Raw genomic sequence first — 14,335 nt, 5'->3', positions numbered from 1 at the left:
TTTCAGCTTCATTTTGCCTTTTCCTGCTCCAAATAAATAAAAATAATAAAGACACAAACATTCGACCATGACATGAAATATGCGTCTTTTCCTTAGCTTTCAAATAAGCAATTCAATGAAAAAAACTTTATAGTTTATTCAATAAAAATAAAAATATTTTATAAAAATATTTAATAAACAAATAAAAAAAATTTTAGTTTTTAGTTGAAACAAGAATCCTTAGAGGTGTAACTCAATCTTGGCAAAGTGTCAGAGTGGAAAGATTAATACTTTCGGAACAGTGAATTTTTTAATCACGACCCGCACGTGCGGAGTGTACCGCAATGCAACTCGCTCGAATACGGTTTTAAAGCTCCTGTTTTACTGAATTTTATTTTTGTTTTTGCATTGTGACGATTCTGAATTATTGTTCGTTTATTAGTTCATTATCGCCTGTTCCTGTATAAACCGTTTTCGCAACCGAGTTACTGGTTCAACCGTGTATTTGACTATTTTTCGGGTATCGCATTTCTCGCTTCGAGGGCCTGTTGTGTGCTAACACTAAACAATAACATCTATCGCATTTGCGATGTGCTATCGTAGCGGCTGTTACAATCATCATGGATAAGAATTGTGCCAAATGCAGCCAATCAATTACCCGCATTGAATATATCGCTTGTCGTGGTTCCTGCGAAGTTTTTTTTTCCATATAACTTACTCTGCTGTCTCACGCGCTCTTATGGGCTATTTTACAACCCATCGTAAAAATTTGTTTTGGATATGTGAAAACTGTGCCGACTTATTTGATAATTCGCATCTCCGCTCTATAACCAAAATAGCTGATGAAAAGTCACCTCTAACTATTCTAACGGCTGCTATAAACAACCTACAAATTGAACTGAAACTGTTTTCGAAACCAGATGCTTCTGATTCTACACCTGTTAACAATCGATGGCCTCGACTTATACCCCGCCGCGCTGCTAAGCGACCCCGCGGTCCCGAATCGGATAACAAAATTGAAGAGTGTCTGACCGGCATAAAGCAATTGGGGACAAACGTAGTATCTTTTCCCAGCGTCAAACCGTCAACAAAATTTTGGCTGTACCTTTCGAGAATTCACCCCGATGTATCCAATGAAGAAATCTCTGCGATGTTTCGTTCCAATCTTACGATGACCCAGGATCCTGATGTTGTAAAGTTGGTGGCAAAAGGAACTGATATTAGCAATATGAGCTACATATCGTTTAAAGTCGGCGTAGATCCGGCTTCAAAAGCAGTTGCTTTAGACCCATCGACTCAAAATTTCGAAAACGAACGGATGCCTCATCTCTTAGTACACCAATGCTTCAACAGACGACCTTGACCTAGAATCAACTTGCTCTTTCATGGACGGTGGGAACCATTTTCTGCCAACATTTTCAGGCGATTATTGTTCAACTATTTCGACAAGCTCATCATTATTGCAGCCTAATAGTCGCATTGCCTACCACAGTAGGCATTCTCATGATGATAACGTGGTTACCCTCGTCACTAGCACTGAGTATTTGAAATTATACTACCAAAACGTTAGAGGATTAAACTCAAAAATCGACGATGTATAATTATCTGCTATTGACGGTGACTACGATATATTGATTCTCACGGAGACTTGGTTGGACTCTAGAACAACTTCATTGCAACTTTTTGGAGCTGCATTCTCGGTTTATCGTAAAAAGCAAAGTCTAGGCATTACATTCTTTATGTGGAATTTGGCCTTTCTGTTTCAACAGACTTCACAGCCGATTCTTAGTGTACAGAATCATTGCATGGCTAGTACTATGGATCCTACTGACACTAAGAATCCTTCTCGAACATACGATATCTGGATTGTAAGACCAGCGTCCTATGCATTGAACCGCCAACCCGGGCTTATCGTGCTGATCGCAATTCTACCAATAGCTCTCGCAGTCGTGGTGGTGGAGTTTTAATAGCTGCTTCCGCTACACTTACCTCAAGTGAGGTCATTCTGGATTGCTTAACGTTCGAGTCTGTCTGGACTAAGATATCTGCACCAATTAAGAATTACTTCATTGGAGTTGTTCACATCCCTCCGGAAAAGCGTCATGATTGTGGTATTATGCAATAACTTCTCGATGATAGATGGACTTGCCTTTAATGGACTTCATCAAATTAGTACGGTTTCGAATCACCAATCACGATTTCTTGATCTGGTGTTTGTTAACGACGATTGTTTACCTGAATGCACTGTTTCAGAAGCTTTGAATGCTATGGTTCCGTGTGATGCCTATCATCCGGCGTTAGATATCGATATTTCGATCAAAGGTTCGATGCTATACGATGAATAGATTTCATTTGATCGCTTAAATTTTCGCAAAACAAATTTATCTACATTGCGTGACTTGTTGCTGCAAATCGAATGGAGAACGTTAAATGAATACGACGATATTTCTAAACGTCACTTTACAATAGCCAGCAACGAATACCGCAACTACAATAAGTTCTTGTACAAACGTTATGTTTACCGCATGCAACATAACTTAAGGCGAAATCCGAAGAGCTTCTGGTCATTTTTTTTTATAATAAAATTTTTTATTCTGGCCTTTTTGCGTAAAAGCTTTACGTGACCGATTGGCTTATATTTTTGTTACTCAATTTTTTTTTTGCTATTGGATCTCGTTGTCACCCTTTTTCTAGGGGGAGATGAGTTTCCATTTCCATCCAACGAGGATCGGGGGTCACTTCGTCCGCGGCTTACCTCATCATTCATTGCTTCATCGTCGGTGTTGTGTGTGATTTCCGTTTTATTTTCGTTTTCCTTGTTGATCGTAGTCTTGGGCTCGTTGAGAGTTGCTGTAGATGCGCCTTGTTGTACATTGGTTGCAGTTGCTGGTTGGTTGGAGGGTAAGTTGTTAACTGCAGCTGGTGTACTTTGTTCTATAGGGGATACTGATGGTTTCGTTGAAGGGGATTCTTCATTGTTGTTGGTGGCTGTTACAGGTGTACTGGGATTTGGGATTGGTTGGGGTTGGTGTGAAGGAAGCACCGTTGTCCTTTGGTGTAGTTGTCTTCTTGTCCAGTTTATCACATGGCTTACCGTAGTGAACAGATTTTTGGAAATATTGTCATGTGGCCATCTGATTGTCATAGGTAACAAGTGATTTGCACGGAATTCTTGTGTCTTGACCGAAAATCACATAAGAAGGTATAGGCTTCTTCAAGTGTATGCGTAATAAACGTACACCATTTAGAATACCGGGGAAAAAATTCTTCCACTTTTCTTTTTCCATAGAGAGAATCTCTCCGTATTGGGACATAGTTTTGAGAATATATGAATCGGTGACGCTTGAGAGAAGATCATGCACACGCACTTTTATAGCACTATCTTCCATATATACTGGAATGTTGTAGTTAATGTTCTCGTGCTCCACATAGTGCACATTGTTATTGTCTTTTGCGAATTGAATTGCATCCAACTCTTTATAAAACTGGATGTAAACAACATTATTCGTCTTATTACTTTAAGTTAATGCACACGTTTAATGTCAAGATGCATTTGCTCCTTAAGCAAACCTTCAAGTTCTCGTATCGAAGGTCGAATTTTGCAATGCCTGAAGTCAACAATAATTGTATTCTTTCGTGTCGGCGGTAGCTTTTGTTCGTTTGGTTCACTCATGTCGAGGTCGTTCTATTGTTCACTACACAATACTGTACTTGGTATCTTCTGTCCCGAACGTAAGCGGTTTTGTTATATCGACTGACTTGGATGAGATGTACGAGCGAACTTCTTCCGGTCATTTGTCAATACGAAGAGGAACGAAACTGGTCTCCCATTTACGATTTTTTACAACGGCGAAGAAGCTACGACTGTATTTGATAAATGTGGACTTTTTGCTAGATATTTTGCCAGCGTCTTTTCATCTCACTCACCATCTGCTATTGAGCTTGAAAACGCTGTCCGTGATGTTCCTGCTGATGTCATCGATATGGATGTTTTTGTTATCTCAGAACAAATGGTACTTTCTGCCATCCGGAATGTGAAATCCGTATTTGCACCAGGTCGAAGCGCAATATCTCGTCAACCATCAAGTTGTAGTACAAATTGGAAGCACTGTATCTAATTCATTTACTAATAGTTCCGGAGTTCCTCAAGGAAGCACATTTGGACCACTTCTTTTTTCGCTGTTTATTAACGATATTGTCTTTGTATTAAGACATGGTAGAGAGTTATTGTTCGCCGACGATTTAAAAATATTTCTCGTTATTCTCAAAGAAGCTGATTGCCAAGAGTTGCAGCATCTCGTCGATATGTTTTATGAATGGTGTGTACGAAACCTGATGGTTCTCTGTGTTACAAAAAGATATGTTATCGGCTATTATCGTACCAGAAACAAACTTTGTTTCAATTATACTGTGGCTGGCATTGAACTGCAACGTGTGGACCACGTCAAAGATTTAGGTGTTATTCTGGAAGAGAAACTAACATACACTCAAAAACAACAAAAATTTGTACATTATGCATTACGTGAACTGCCCTGGAGCAACCCGTTGAGTCTACCGCCGTACGAGGATCGTCGTCAACTATTAGGACTCAAATCTTTAGCCGATCGACGACATGCATCTCAAGCGATTTTCATATCTAAGCTACTACTGGCTGAATATGATGCTTGTAATCTTTTATCCCAAGTGAGCTTGTATGCTCCTACACGTATTCTTCGACCGCGAACTTTACTACATACTGATCTACGCAATACCAGCTATGTTAAAAACAGCCCGATTTTGGCATTGATTCGCCGCTTTAACGAGTTCAGCGATTTGTTTGACTTCGTCACAACGTCATCTCAGTTTCGTCACCGGTTACTATGGCACTAAGTTATCCATAATTATGTTTATTCCGTTAAGATAATTTGTTAGGTAGCTTTTAGTAGTTCATTAAGACTTATTGTCAGATGAGCATTATTAAATAAATAAATAAATAAATGAACAAATAAATAAATAAATAAATAAATAAATAAATAAATAATTAAATAAATAAATAAATAAATAAATAAATAAATAAATAAATAAATAAATAAATAAATAAATAAATAAATAAATAAATAAATAAATAAATAAATAAATAAATAAATAAATAAATAAATAAATAAATAAATAAATAAATAAATAAATGAATAAATAAATAAATAAATAAATAAATAAATAAATAAATAAATAAATAAATAAATAAATAAATAAATAAATAAATAAATAAATAAATAAATGAATAAATAAATAAATAAATAAATAAATAAATAAATAAATGAATAAATAAATGAATAAATAAATAAATAAATAAACAAATAAATAAATAAATAAACAAATAAATAAATAAATAAATAAATAAATAAATAAATAAATAAATAAATAAATAAATAAATGAATAAATAAATAAATAAATAAATAAATAAATAAATAAATAAATAAATAAATAAATAAATAAATAAATAAATAAATAAATAAATAAATAAATAAATAAATAAATAAATAAATAAATAAATAAATAAATGAATAAACAAATAAATAAATAAATAAATAAATAAATAAATAAATAAATAAATAAAGCAGGTATATTCATGAATATAATACGTCGTGAAGCATGTATACTCATATTTACTGCTTCGAACCCTGCTATTCAACTGTGAGGGAGGGGGACGGGTATAGTGTGATGGGATAGTCGATGCCTATCACGCAGCCCGCCTGGGTTCGATTCCCAACCCCGCACATAGGGCCAGAAAGATTTTCTGGTCCGAAGAGGCGAATGACCTTATGATGTTAAAACCTCTATAATCGAAACAAAAAAAAAAAAACTGTGAGGGAAAATTCTGCTGATGTGGTACACTCCGCGCGTGCGGGTCGTGGTTGAAGAATGCACTGCTCCGAAAGTATTATTCTTTCCTCTCTGAAACTTTGCCAAGAATGAGTTAAACCTCCAACGCTTCTTTTTTCAACTGAATTATGAAAAAAACTTGGCCTTAGTTTAATTTTTTTTATTTGTTTTATAATTTTAAACTTCTTTTTATTAAATTAACTATTAAGGTTGTTTTACGGAATCGCTTATTTGAAAGCTAAGGAAAAGACGCAGATCTCATGTATTGGACGATTTTTTTGGATTTTACAGTATAGACTCTTTTTTTGTAAATGCGAAACTGCAAAAAATCATATCTTGAAATTTCCACTTATATTGAAATAAAAAAATACGTGTCGAATTATTTCGAGTTCTTTACCGAAAAAATAGATGAAAAAATTTGGTTGGCTAATTTGGCGTGGAATGCGCCGTATATAGCTCGATTCAATTAATACCTGTACGCTTAAAATCATAGTTTACTCAGATTATTTTGATAAAATGAAATAGCAACCCGGGTAGAAGTAATTTGCAAACCAATAACAAATTTTGTTATTAAAACCGAACATCTCAATGGTAGAAATTACCATTATTTAGTTTGATATAAGAGTTAAAATATCAAAATTCATAACAAAGTCTTCATGATAAAATGTCAACAAAATATAAAATTCTGTCATTGTAATATCAAACCAATAACATAGTATTTAGAGAAGAAGAATTCTTCAGTAATTTTATATTCTAGCATTCAGAATTAAACGATATAATAAGAATTTTTCTTATCGGATTCTGATGCAGTTTATTCAATTGTATTTTATTTGAAGATAGAACTACTAGATCAATTGTACTTTAAAAAATTTAAATAACTCAATAACGAAATGAGATATAAAAATTTATTTATATACTATACAGATATTGTACAATTTCTTGATTCTCTAGATGAAATATCAAAAAAATATTAAGTATCGCTATGATAGCACAGAAACGTCAAGACAAGATATGATGGTAAAATTTGTTATTATTTTGATCTTTGTTTACCATTTACATCTACCCGGGTAAGATACTGATGCCTACCACAAAGCAACTGCTAATAACAATTACATCCATTTTTAGATTTGATAAAACAATGATAATTTTACTGAAATCCCTCGCATTATATTCCGGACACTCTGGCCATCAACTGCAGCCGCAGTACTTTTTTGAAAAGCTGCGAGTTTATTTTCTTATTTGAAACGAAATTTGGAGTATGCTGTCCGCATTTTCTAGTCGATTACTAAATATATTTTGTAACGAGCCAACCTGTACGCGAACTGCAGTGCTTTAGGTGAAATTGTATATTATAGCAATATTGTCACCTTGATTTTCTCTAATTATCCTCAATTCCTTTCAACACAATTGATGATCATAATCGCCGCTGACTCTTATCCTTCCGAACAAACGTTCAAGGATTGGCTTAACAAATAAATAGAACTTGCATTTTGTTATCTTATTAGATTGAATTTTCTATGTCCAAATGTCTAAAGTAATTATGTTACAATTTAATTAAATTCTAATGAATTGTACTGATTCCTTGATTGGATTCTGATTCGAGAGGAAAGCTTAGTTTTGTCTTTGCGCAACTTAAATACAGTGCATGCCGAGAGATCATGAAGACTTTCCCCACAATAAACACATTTTTCAATATCTCTATTGCAAAGATTCTCCTCATGGGGCCCTTCACATCTGATACATTTGGGCTTGTTACTACAATTAGTAGCTGTGTGCTCGAATGTTTTGCAATTCGTGAAATTTATAATATGCGGAACCAAAACCGAGCAAGCAGACGAACTTTATCGATGTAAACATGGTTAGGCAACGCAGACCCGGCGAGTGTTACTAGAAACGAATCTGAAGGATGAAGAGTCTCGTTTCCATCTTTAACACCTAAACGCTCTAGTATGGATTTTCATCGAATTTATCAAATCAAAGACTCATAACTTAATTCATCATACAGTTGATCAATTTTGATGCATCCAGTGTACAAAAAAACAGATTTTCGTCTAGTTCATGCTGACTAATACGGAACCGCAGCGGTCCAAAAACATTGGAGTTATTCCAGATCGCGTTGGGGTATATCTTTTATGTCATTCGAATTACTTGGTACATAACATTTTATATAGGTATGGGACTGATCCAGAATGACATAGAATTTACGAGTTTGCACTTATCGTGTAGTATTCGATCGCACTCTGGAAAGCCAAGCGATCTATAGTTCCATGTGCCGAGCTTCCAATCTGCCCTTTATTCGTAGCTTCGTAGGTTCATATCGATTGTTCCGATTTATTTCTAGATTGTTCGTAACTTTTATTTTCCGGGCGACTCGTTTTCTTCATTGTCAGCCACCCCGCATAACTGACACCTGTGACAAGTGTTTAATTCTGCCTAGGGTAGGGTAATCGCGCCTTTACTCGCTCACACCCTCTCATTCTGTTATTACCGCGGAAAACTATAGCACCCAGTCGACGCTGGTCATCATAAGACACACGTGGAGGCAACTGAAGACCAATTGAAAATTTAAGAAATCTATTCTTTTTAGTGACCTTCCTTCGACGTTTAGTATAGGAGCCGTTGCTTGTCAAATAAGCTTAATCAAATAGTTGAAATCTTTCCTGCTCCCCAGTTGTTTAGGGAGATTTTAACTTACACGGGAGCACTTGGGGTTCCGCTTACAATGATAATTAATTCTTTTTAATATATAATATTTGCGACAATTTCAACATGACGGTTTTAAATATGGGTAGCATGACACGGATCTCAATAACTCCTGCACGTCCAAGTGCATTCGATTTATCTCTTTACTCGACTTAAGTTCGACTAGATTCCACCTGGAAAATATTGTCTGATTTACACAGCAGTGATCATTTACCAATCAACATCTTAATTAACAGTAACAATTGCATTCCTAATACAGTTACTATTCCTTATCATTTGACAAAAACTACAAGGATCAGCCCCATGGGGTTGTTCGAGCCATTGATGTGGAACAAGGCAACCAAAATTTCTAATGATCGACATTTTCAATCAATCGTCACATTTTTCAATCAGCAAATGCACGAGAGTTCTCTTAGTCTTTATTATGAACCAACACCGAACACGCGAACCCAGAATATAGACTATATTTGTCATGATTTGTATTTGTTTTTGTCGTGAATACGACTTACTTTACTATGGGGTGCCTTTTCGAAATTAGCCATATGGAAGAATGGGCAGAACTTAAGCGTGAATATCTCGACTTGTATTAAAGGCAGCAACATAATTCTTTCACCATTTCATCAAAAATATGATCAGGGATTTAGGGTAATATTTTGAATAGTGTGAGAAAACCACAAACAACTCAAAAATTAGGTTTTCTCAAAATTTGAAAACAACGCGAAAAACTCTTTACTTTCGCTTGGGTTTTTCGCGCAAGGACGACGATTTTGAGGTAGTCAGGCATATATCTTCAACTGACTGCTTATAAAAGTGGAACCGTGGTCGAAAATCGATCATTTCTGCTTGTGCGTTGGATGGAAGCAGACGTCGTGTGAATGATTTAATCAACCAGCAGCTTCAGAGAGTGCACCTTCTGCGTGGTTAAAAATCTAAAACGCTCAGGTCGCAACTCTCATTTGGACTTCAGTCGTCCAGTGGAGCAGTTGGCAATGAAAGCAGACCTTTTGCGTGGTATAGATCCTCAAACGCTTAGGTCGTGCTTTCATTTGGACTTCAATCGTCGGATCCGGACGAAATTCAGTGGTTCAATATGTGACTATAAGATCTTTCATTTTAACCTGAGTTTGTGCAAATCGGTCAAGCCATCACTGAGAGAAGTGTGTGAAATCCATTTAGGAATATATAATCACTATTTATGGTGCTTCCGGAATCGGAAAACTGGAACCAGGATAACCGAAATTGATTTATTTGGTTGTCTACTAATAATAGCTACCAATTGGAGTAGTTTCTAGGCCAGATTAGGAATATATTTACTTTTTTTGTTTTGCCGCTTTAAAAGACTATAAAATTTTTAACACATTTTACCTTATAATTCTGAAACCGGAACTCAGATCCTGATGAAATTTGGAAGTATTGTTTGGGATTATGATACCTTTCGTTTGAATTTAAGGTTGTTAAAATCGGTTACGCAATCTCTGAGAAAATTAAGGAAGCAACTTGAAATATGAATTGCTCACTAGTCACTATGTAATTCTGGAACCGGAAGTCTAATCCAAATAAAATTTATGAATGTTGTATGGAACGATTATACTTTTTAATTTGATTCTTAGTTTGTGAGAATCAATTCAGCCGTCTCTGCGAAAAGTTAGTTCCATTTTTTTAACATTCACTTGCTTACTTATTTATTCACTTGCTTACTTACTTATCTATCTTGTGCACCGGCAGTGGTGCAAAGGGCCAACGAGAAAAATTTCCATCCTGGACAATTGTTTGCCTTCGCCTTGACCTGGGCCCAGGTCAAATTCCGATCGACTCGCTTAAATTCCCTGCTGCGTGTTTTCAGCGGATATACCCCAGCTCTCACTGGCGTACAACAGTACAGATCTCACGTTTGTGTTGACAATTCGGATCTTAGTGCGTAGACGAATCTGATTTGATCTTCAAATATTTCGTAGACTCGCAAAGGCAGACCTTGCCTTCTTAATTCACTTGCCTATGTCGCTCTCGGTCCTACCGTCTGACGCTGCCAAGATATGTTTTGAATATCAATATCAACTTTATCTACTGCCTCATTTTTCGTGTTACATTCCTGGCGATCGGACGTGCGAGTGTTGGTCTCCGCTTTTCGTCGCGTCTGCAATCTTAACGAGTGTTTAGTGTGTCGGCGACAGTGCTGACTCATCAAAGTGCCAGCGTGCTAGCCACCACGCGTATCGAGTGGAATAGCAACAAATCGAATTAGAGCTAAGTGACTCAGCTACCACTCATACAAATAGTAAGTAAACTAAGCCACACCTACATCCGAGAAACCGAAACCAAAATGGGAGGTCCAGAGCCTCCACTCCTCAATAATGTCCCCCCCCCTTACCCCCATCTAGTGCCTTCCCCGCATACATGCAAAAAGGTGACGAAATAGATACTCACAAACTACTTTCACGCCCCACAATCAACGATAACCAAACAAACACGCTCCCCCAACCCCTTCCTTATTCAAAAAAATATTCAACAAGTCATCGGGGTAGACTACAACAAATTCCTAAGTGCAACGAAAACGGTGCGAGGAACACAATACATATTTAAAACAACGTCCAAGCACGTATACACAAGACTGAGGACTCTCCAAAGCCTCGAAAATGTTTACCCGGTCGAGGTCATACCACACCCGACCTTTAATAGAGTCCAGGGTGTAATCTACGACGGTGGCACTATCAACCTCTCTGAGGCAGAGCTGCTAACCGAACTAAAAGCTCAAAACGTTATTGACGTTCGGAGAATTACTAAGCCTGTTAATGGAACACTCACCAACACCCCACTACTCATTCTGTCATTCGCCGGTATCAAACTACCGGAGAAAATCTTCATCGGGTCAATCCGCACCGAAGTAAGGCAGTACTATTCCGCTTCATTGCAATGTTACCAATATTGCCATCTCGGTCACGGCAGCAAGACATGCAACCAGAAAGAGCAGCAGATGTCCAAATTGAAACGAAAATCACCCCGCTCGATACAAAAAATGTCCGAATTACATCGCCGAAATGAAAATAGTGAAAACTGAAATTGACAATAATCTCACCTATGCGGAAACTAGGAAACTACACATGCCAAAACAACAAACCTTCGTTAATGTAGCAAGCAACGAGGCAAAGGAGTGGCGTGAAAAATCAGCAAATTGGAAAAAGATTTGGAGGAACTCAGAAACCAATGTCGCTCAAAGATCACACAACTGGTCAATAGCAAAGACTCTAATGAAAAAAAAACAGAAACAAGAGCTACAAGAAAGCCAAAAAACTAACATGCAGATTCTTGCTGAAATGGCCGAACTAAAGAAACATATTACTGGAAACTACAGTCACAAAGCATATGGACACATCCCAAAGACAACACCCGGAAATGCAAACATAATTCCAACAATGACCTCCCCATATCCAATCCCGAAAAAGCATCGGCCAACTACGGAAACCTATTTACGGAGATAACCCCAATTATCAAAACATCGAAGAAACAACCTCAACAAAGAGCGGACAACCATAGAGAAAACTCCCCTATCCAATCTCCACGAGCAAAAAACAGAATACAAGCAGAGCCAACGACAATTTCTTACCCCCTCCTGGAATGGAGGAGATAGAAACTGATCATTCCTCGGATATCGACCTAACTATCGAATAAAAGTGCAATAAAAGGACATTAAGATATTAATCCCTCTATCAAAAGACATGCACCAAGATCAACTAACTCTACAAAATAAAACAAAAATGATCCAAACCGAACAACACTCGCATTACAATGGATCACTAACGGGCTATGAAACTCTCTACTTACTCTTTCTCTATAAGTCGTAGACCACGCGGGTCTCTGATGTATACAGGAGGCGTCTTCATTCAACTCGGTTCATGGCTGTTCGCCGCCAGCCTCGGTAGCTGCGAAGGGTCCGCAGGTCGTCCTCAATTTGATCGATCCATCTTACCCGCTGCGCGTCTCTTCTTTTTATACCGGTCGGATCATTATCGAGAATCATTTTAACCGGGTTGTTCTCTGACATTCTAACAACATGCTCGGCCCACCGTAACCGCCCGACCTTGGCCGTTTGAACGAGGGTTGGTCCTCCCAGCAACTGATGCAGTTCATGGTTCATTCGCCTTCTCCACGTACCGTCTTCCATCCGCACTCCGCCGAAGATGGTTCGCAACACCTTCCGTTCAAAAACACCTAGTGCGCGTTGCTCTTCCGCAAGCATTGTCCAGGACTCGTGCCCGTAGAGGATAACCGGTCTAATCAGCGTTTTGTAGATAGTTAAATTCGTACGATGGCGAATTTCGCTCGATCGAAGCGTCTTGCGCAGTCCAAAGTAAGCACGATTTCCTGACAATATGCGTCTCTGAATTTCTCTGCTGGTGTCATTATCGGCAGTCATCAGTGAGACCAAGTACACGAACTCGTCGACCATTTCGATTTCATCACCACCAATCAGAACTCGTAATGGGTGGCTGACGTTATCTTTTCTCGAGCCCCTGCCTTTCATGTACTTTGTCTTTGACACATTGATGTCTATTCTGATCCGCTTGGCCTCAGCTTTTAGTCCGATGTACGTATCTTCCATCTTCTCAAAGTTGCGTGCTATAATATCAATATCATCAGCGAAACTAAGTAGCTGGACGGACTTTCTGAAAATCGTGCCACTCGTGTCTATCCTCGCTCTTCTTATCACTCCCTCCAAAGCAATGTTGAATAGCAGACAAGAAAGGTCATCACCTTGCCGTAGCCCTCTGCGAGTTTCAAGGGACTCGAATTTATCCGCGATACTCGAACAACGCACATCACTCGATCCATCGTAGCCTTGACCAATCGTATCAGTTTGCCCGGGAATCCGCAGTCGTGCATGATTTTCCATAGCTGTTCTCGATCGATTGTGTCGTAGGCTGATTTGAAATCGATGAATAAGTGATGTGTGGGCACATTGTATTCGCGGTATTTTTGCTACACCTGGCGGATGGCGAACACTTGGTCCGTGGTAGCGTGTTCGCCCATAAATCCTGCCTGATATTGTCCCACGAATTCGTTTGCAATCGGTGAAAGTCGACGGCATAAGATTTTGGAGAGTACCTTGAAGGCGGTGTTCAGCAGAGTTATCGCGCGGTAATTGCAGCAATGAAGCTTATCGCCCGTTTTGTAGATGGGACACACTATTCCTTCCATTCATTCCTTCGGTAAAATCTCGTCCTCCCAGATCTTGGTAACGACCCAGTGCAGTGCTTTCACTAGTGCATTACCACCGTATTTTAGTAGCTCGCTTGGTATTTGGGCAACGCCAGTGGCCTTAATATTTTTCAACCGGCTTACTACCTCCTCCACTTCTTGGAGGTCTAGGACCGGCAGTCTGTCGTCCTCCGCACGCGTTCCCAAGTTCGTTACCGCGCCGCCACTTTCGCATTCCGCCACATCGCCATTGAGGTGCTCGTCGAAATACTGCCGACACCTCTCGATCACTTCACAGTCGTTCGTGAGAAGATTTCCGTTGGTGTCCTTGCACATATCGGCCTGTGGCACATGGCCTCTGCGCGAACGGTTCACCTTCTCGTAGAACTTCCTTGTGTCATTAGCACGGAACAGCTGTTCCTTCGCTTCGCGATCTCGGTCTTCCTGTTGGCGCTTTTGTCTACGGGATACCGAGTTTAGTCTGTTCCGCACCTGTCTGTATCGCTCCTCTTATGCTCTCGTCCGGTGTTGCAGCTTGCTCGCCCAAGCTGCATTTTTCTCGGCCACTAACTGTTCACATTCGTTGTCGAACCAGTC

The 14,335-nt window shown here is 38.5% G+C and overlaps 1 protein-coding gene across 7 annotated transcripts in view; it reads right to left on the bottom strand.

Annotated features, from left to right (window-relative positions):
- Window positions 1-14,335, bottom strand: part of LOC131432617 (adipokinetic hormone/corazonin-related peptide receptor variant I-like) — a 581,002-nt gene that overhangs the window by 192,025 nt on the left and 374,642 nt on the right. The window lies entirely within an intron of this gene.

The sequence above is a fragment of the Malaya genurostris genome, chromosome 2 (genome assembly GCF_030247185.1).
Source record: "Malaya genurostris strain Urasoe2022 chromosome 2, Malgen_1.1, whole genome shotgun sequence".
In the NCBI taxonomy this organism is placed as follows: Eukaryota; Metazoa; Arthropoda; class Insecta; order Diptera; family Culicidae; genus Malaya; species Malaya genurostris.
Note: the sequence above shows the minus strand (reverse complement) of the source record. Positions and strands in the feature narration are given on the sequence as shown.